The sequence below is a fragment of the Coregonus clupeaformis genome, unplaced genomic scaffold (genome assembly GCF_020615455.1).
Source record: "Coregonus clupeaformis isolate EN_2021a unplaced genomic scaffold, ASM2061545v1 scaf0360, whole genome shotgun sequence".
NCBI lineage: Eukaryota > Metazoa > Chordata > Actinopteri > Salmoniformes > Salmonidae > Coregonus > Coregonus clupeaformis.
Genome location: NW_025533815.1, coordinates 207613 through 214962, shown reverse-complemented (window position 1 = coordinate 214962; position 7350 = coordinate 207613). Strand labels below are relative to the sequence as shown.

At 42.9% G+C, this 7350-nt stretch overlaps 1 pseudogene; it reads right to left on the bottom strand.

Annotated features, from left to right (window-relative positions):
- Positions 1–280: 280 nt before the first annotated feature.
- The window catches only part of LOC123484570, a 31074-nt pseudogene continuing 24004 nt past the window's right edge, over positions 281–7350 (bottom strand).

Genomic DNA, 7350 nt, shown 5'->3' with positions numbered 1-7350 from the left:
GGACGTCAGAGTGAAGGAAAAGCAGCCAACAAGTGCTCACATATGTGGGAACTCCTTCAAGACTGTTGGAAAAGCATTCCAGGTGAAGCTGGTTGAGAGAATGCCAAAAGCGTGCAAAGCTGTCATCAAGGCAAAGGGTGGCTACTTTGAAGAATCACAAATATAAAAATATTTGTGATTCTTTTTTGGTTACTACATGATTCCATATGTGTTATTTCATAGTTTGGATGTCTTCACTATTATTCCACAAGGTAGAAAATAGTAAAAATAAAGAAAAACCCTTTAATGAATAGGTGTGTCCAAACTTTTGACTGGTACTGTATTTACATACATACATACATACATACATACGTCATCATGTCTCAATAGCAAATAGGGTACTAATCTATTTGCAAAGCTTTGAGGAAAGGAACAAAAAAAAGTATTGTTGTACAAAATAAGGAGAGATTTCAACATTGACAATATTTTTGCATTAACCAAGTGTAATTAAGCTAAATAACACTGTTTCACTACTCCTTAAGCAACATATATAAAATCGATAGTCTAGCATAGAACTTTGAGCATGGTAGTCTTGTAGAGTAGGTATGAACCAAAGTAATGAAAGCAGTGCAATGGGTTCTGGAAGAGACTATTTGTCGTCACCCTCAAGTGTCTTTTTTAACGCGTGGCACGAGGAACATCCTGCCATCGGAGGTCTGCTGGAGGGAGTAGTCACTGGGACAGTAGGGCTTCCCCCTCCTCGTCTCTCAGCAGACTGAACACCTCCAGGTACAGACTCCCCAGCTGCTCCTTTAGCTCCTTCAGACTGCCGTCCATCTGGGCCCTCTCCCTGAGCAAGCGCTCCTTCTTGTCGCGCAGGGCGTCAAGCTCCCCCTCCAGGCCCGAGATGCTCTCCATCTTGCGCTTGCGGCAGTTCTGGGCTGCCACCTTGTTCTTGCCCCGTCGGCGGATGTCTCGGACCAGGACTAGCTGGGCCTCGTTAAGCTGGTGCTTGGACATAAGGTCATTGAAGTCGTCCACGGGCAGGTTGATAATGAGCTCCACAGCAAAGGGGGATCCCCAGGGCCTTGGCCCGGTGTTCGTCTCTGGACAGACGGGACTGGCGGCCTGCAGAGCGCCTCCTCGGCTTATCTTTGGTGAAGGGGCGCAGTTTGTGGCCGTTGCCCTCTACGAGCTCACTTTTTGTGCAGGGTAGGCTGTTTGCCGGAAGATGTGATGATGGATCGTCGTTGTAAGTGGAGGACTGTTGTTCTTCTCCATGGAGAGACAGTGAGAACATCTCTCTGTACTCAGACTGGTTGCTGCCTGGGTTGCTGTCCATCTCCTCCAGGTCTGAGTCACTGTATGCCATAGCACCATCGTCCTGATGGGATTTCCTAGGCGAGCTGACATTGGGGCTTGTATCCATTGACAGACCGGAGTCAGAGTCAGGGAACTCTGTAGCAGTCTTGTGTCCATCGGTCAGGGAAAATTGGGGGACATGTATTTCTGACGGTTCCAGGGGTTTGTGTCTCACTTCCTCCAGTGGGTAGGCCTCATTGGAAGTACAGGGTAACATGGGGGAGCTTGGTTTTGTGTTTGAGGGGTCAGTGTAGAACAGCTCACAGAGGCTGTCTGTGGTGTAGGTTGCGTTGAGCTCTGGGGCTTTCAGAGTCATTTGGTTGAGGTTGTCAGGGGGAACCATCCCATTGAAGCTGTTGATGAGTGGGACAGGTGGTGTAGTATCTACGTTTGTGACCAAGCCTGGGAGCTCAGGCAAGTAGAAGCTGTAGTTAGGGTCCTGCACCACTAGGTGCATGCTTGTGCTGGTATAGCCATTCTGATCCAGGATCTCTGATGCTTGCATATTTAGGCACTGCTGTTGAAAATAGAGGAAATCAAAGAATTAGAAAACAGTCAGTGACCTATGTACATTGTAGCATATTTTAGTATATTGAAAGGTGATACTGTTAATTTCATGTTTTCATTATCATAGTGAAAAACAAGACACTTGTATCTCTAGTGGGCAACCCTTATAAACAATGGGTAAAATAATTATCTAAAATTGGATAGCATTGCCATTCTAGTTCAAGACTATGTACAGTCATGGCTGAAAATTGATTTCTATTGATGTGGAAAATGTAGTCCTTATACTAATCAAAAAATCAAAAGTATTTCAGAATTTTTGTAGAATTAAGATACTTTATTACAAATAGACAAAAGCCGAGATGATTTGCAAAGCATCTCACGTCTACCTCTCAGCTCTCCGTTTATATCGTCATATTCACATACATCTTAGCATAAAGCCCCTCCCTCTTGGGTTCCCCCACCACCATCCTCAGTTTCCCCCTCTCTACCGCTCCGCCCACATCCTTAGTCTATGATAGCGGCTAAATTGGACTTTTATTCAGTTTAGAATCAATAGTAGTACAATCAATCAAGCCCTTGTCATGCAAAAATAATCATGTTCAGTTTAAACTCTCTTCAACCCCAGCTCACCCTGGCTTGACCTGAAGATTGATTGTTGGACATGACAGGTCCACACTCAATCTCTCAAACATAACCAAACCCAACTCCTCTCTCCTCCAGTCATGCTGTATTTACTCATGATTAGTCTGAACGCTGTTCAACTCTGACTCTGCTCTCAGGACTTTGTTTGAGGAGAGAGGCAAAAGGCAACAGTCTGGTTTCAGTCTCTGATAAGGTAGGACAGCCATGGATTAGGTAAGAGCGAGGAATTCGACCCGAGGTCTGATCCCCACTTAATACACACAAACCCAGCGAAAGGAACCAATCAAGTTCCTGCCTAGCAACAGAGAGCACCCATGCCCAATTCCGATTCCATGTTTGTCATGTGTGATTAACTTTGTTTATCCAATAGTTTACTGAAAAATCTTCATCATTATTTGGATCAATACTATCATGATGAATTAATTACATTTTATGTGTGTCAAATCACCAGTTGGCAACCCTTAATTTACACAAACAAACATTACAATAATTCACAGTGATAATTCTGTGATAATTATTCCGGTGTTCTGAGCAGTGCACATCACATAGATGAAAAATAAATCAATACATCTAAACACAATACCCCATAATGACAAAGCAAAAACAGGTTTTTAGATAACAAATAAAAAACTGAAATATTACATTTACATACACTACCAGTAAAAAGTTTGGACACACCTTCTCATTCAAGGGTTCTTCTTTATTTTTCCTATTTTTTACATTGCAAAATAATAGCGAAGACATCAAAACTATGAAACAACACATATGGAATCATGTAGTAAACAAAAAGTGTTAAACAAATCAAAATATAATTTTATATTTGAGATTCTTCAAATAGCCACCCATTGCCTTGATGACAGCTTTGCACACTCGGGTGGTTGATGTCCTTGATGATATTTTTGGCCTTCCTGTGACATCGGGTGCTGTAGGTGTCTTGGAGGGTGGGTAGTTTGCCCCCGATAATGCGTTCGGCAGACCGCACCATCCTCTGGAGAGCCCTGCAGTTGCGGGCAGTGCAGTTGCCGTACCAGGCGGTGATACAGCCCAACAGGATGCTCTCAATTGTGCATCTGTAAAAGTTTGTGAGGGTTTTAGGTGCCAATACATTTTTTCAGCCTCCTGAGGTTGAAGAGGCTCTGTTGATCCTTCATCACCACACTGTCTGCGTGGGTGGACCATTTCAGTTAGTCAGTGATGTGTACGCCAAGGAACTTGAAGCTTTCCACCTTCACTGCGGTCCCGTCGATGTGGATAGAGGGGTGCACCCTCTGCTGTTTCCTTTAGTCCAAAACAAGATTCAACAACAGACATAAACTGAACAAGTTCCACAGACATGTGACTAACAGAAATGTAATAATGTGTCCCTGAACAAAGGGGGGGGGGGGGTCAAAAAGTAACAGTCGGTATGCAGTGCATCTCCTACTCATGGACTGCACCAGATTTGCCAGTTCTTGCTGTGAGATGTTACCCCACTCTTCCACCAAGGCACCTGCAAGTTCCCAGACATTTCTGGGGGGGAATGGCCCTAGCCCTCACCCTCCGATCCAACAGACGTACTCTATGGGATTGAGATCCGGGCTCTTCGCTGGCCATGGCAGAACACTGACATTCCTGTCTTACAGGAAATCACGCACAGAACGAGCATTATGGCTGGTGGCATTGTCATAATGGAGGGTCATGTCAGGATGAGCCTGCAGGAAGGATACCACGAGGGAGGAGGATGTCTTCCTTGTAACGCACAGCGTTGAGATTGCCTGCAATGACAACAAGCTCAGTCCGATGATGCTGTGACACACCACCCCAGACCATGAAAAAAAAATGTATGCACTCACTGTAAGTCGCTCTGGATAAGAGCGTCTGCTAAATGACTAAAATTTAAAAAAATTAATGACGGACCCTCCACCTCCAAATCGATCCCGCTCCAGAGTACAGGCCTCGGTGTAACGCTCATTTCTCGATGGTAAATGCGACTCTGACCATCACCCCTTGTGAGACAAAAACCGCGACTCGTCAGTGAAGAGCACTTTTGCCAGTCCTGTCTGGTCCAGCGACGGTGGGTTTGTACCCATAGGCGACATTGTTGCCGGTGATGTCTGGTGAGGACCTGCCTTATAACAGGCCTACAAGCCCTCAGTCCAGCCTTTCTCAGCCTATTGCGGACAGTCTGAGCACTGATGGAGGGATTGTACGTTCCTGGTGTAACTCGGGAAGTTGTTGTTGCCATCCTGTACCTGTGTGTGATGTTCGGATGTACCAATCCTGTGCAGGGTTGTTACACATGGTCTGCCACTGTGAGGACGATTAGCTGTCTGTCCTGTCTCCCTGTAGCACTGTCTTACAGTACGGACATTGCAATTTATTGCCCTGGCCTCATCAGCAGTCCTCATGCCTCCTTGCAGCATGCCTAAGGCACGTTCACACAGATGAGCAGGGACCCTGGTCATCTTTCTTTTTTTGTTTTTCAGAGTCAGTAGAAAGGCCTCTTTTAGTGTCCTAAGTTTTCATAACTGTGACCTTAATTTCCTACCATCTGTAAGCTGTTAGTGTCTTAACGACCGTTCCACAGGTGCAAGTTCATTAATTGTCTTCCACCAGAATGTTTTGATCCTCCAAAAAGGTAATTAACCTACTGTTGAGGATGGATGAATATAATTTATAGATCGTACCTAGTAAACTTACAGTGCCTTGCAAAAGTATTCATCCCCCTTGCCGTTTTTCCTATTTTGTTGCATTACAACCTGAAATTTAATTTTAAAAAATTGGATTGAATGTAATGGACATACACAAAATAGTCCAAATTGGTGAAGTGAAATGAAAAATTTACTTCACATAATTCAAAAAAATAAATAACGGAAAAGTGGTGCGTACATATGTATCCAATTGAGAATATGTGGTATGACTGAAGGATTGCTGTACACCAGTGGAACCCATCCAACTTGAAGGAGCTAGAGCAGTTTTGCCTTGAAGAATGGGCAAAAATCCCAGTGGCCAGATGTGCCAAGCTTATAGAGACATACCCCAAGAGAGACTTGCAGCTGTAATTGCTGCAAAAGGTAGCTCAACAAAGTATTGACTTTGGGGGGGTGAATAGTTATGAACGCTCAAGTTCTGTTTTTTTGTCTTATTTCTTGTTTGTTTCACCCCAAAAATTATTTTGCATCTTCAAAGTGGTAGGCATGTTGTGTATATCAAATGATACAAACTCCCCCCAAAAAAACATTTTTAATTCCAGGTTGTAAGGCTACAAAATAGGAAAAATGCCAAGTGGGGTGAATACTTTCGCAAACCACTGTATGCCTCTCCAGTTCAGTGCACTCTCGGGTAATTTTTTAAAGATTTGGTAATGGGATTCACTATGGCCTTATACCAAGTGGATGGCAGTATACTGTACTCTAAATAAATTAAGAGCAAACCATGTAGAACTTCAGTTAATTTAGGGGATTTTAAGACTTCACTAGGAACTTCATGAAATCCAAATGCTTTCTCATTTATTGCTGCGTCAATCGCCTTCTTAACTTCTGCCACGGACAGCTCCTCATTTAGGTATGGGTTACATACATAATAGGGTTCTGAGTATGACATTGTGTTTTCCAGTTTAGTGTACAGGGAACAATATACGCCACATATTCGTTACCTGAGAACAAACTTGCAAACCCCTTCTCCCACTCATACAGTACCTGCGTAATATCGGAGTTCAGCCCCCGTGTTCGTCTCTGACTTTCATTGGAATTTTCTTATGTTGTTTTGGTCCTGACTTATTTGGTTCCAGAACTGTTGAGGATTTCTTGTCTGTATCTCCTAAAGGTGTATAATCTGTTTGAATAGGCAGAGTCTTTATCAAACACATGATGTTTTTTCTTAAATTCCTTTCTAAAATGTTATCTTGTATTCCTATCTTTACTGTAGAATTAAGTGCTCAGCCTTGCGCAATACAGATCATAGGTCCTTTACCACATCATTCCAATAAGGCTTGTTCGGGATTTAAGCTTTCCTGGACTTGGGGGTGTATTCTTTATTCACATTTCAGAATATATGATATCACAACATTTTTTCATACCACACGTCTAAATCACATTGTCTCGAACATCTTTGCAGAGTTTAGATGAGTTCTAACAAAGCTCTGCGTGCTATTTCACCACATAAAATTTGGCAAATGTATTTTCTTGTATGTGGGTATGTATATTTGGTGTGATGCACAATAATACTTGTTTGAGAAAGTTAATAAGGTTAAGGTCATAAATAAAAGATAATTATCAGGAAGTCTACTTTTTTCCTCCAATTACCAGAGGATGGAGACAAAAACACCTGGCTGCTGCCAAACTCTTCCTCTTCAAATTTGTTCAAACAAAGGCGTGCTTGTGGTGTGTCCTCGCCCGCCCTGCTGCAGCAGCCGCTCAAACATTTTTTAGGTGTCCATTACCTGGCTGAACAGGGCTTGTTGTGGCCTTATGAATTCGTCCATTGTGTAGTACCTACAGTTGAAGTCGGAAGTTTACATACACTTAGGTTGGAGTCATTAAAACTCGTTTTTCAACCACTCCACAAATGTCTTGTTAACATACTATAGTTTTGGCAAGTCGCTTAGGACATCTACTTTGTGCATGACACAAGTAATGTTTCCAACAATTGTTTACAGACAGATTATTTAACTTATAATTCACTGTATCACAATTCCAGTGGGTCAGAAGTTTACATACACTAAGTTGACTGTTGGAAAATTCCAGAAAATGATGTTATGGCTTTAGAAGCTTCTGATAGGCTAATTGACATCATTTGAGTCAGTTGGAGGTGTACCTGTGGATGTATTTCAAGGCCTACCTTCAAAGTCAGTGCCTCTTTGCTTGACATCATTGGAAAATC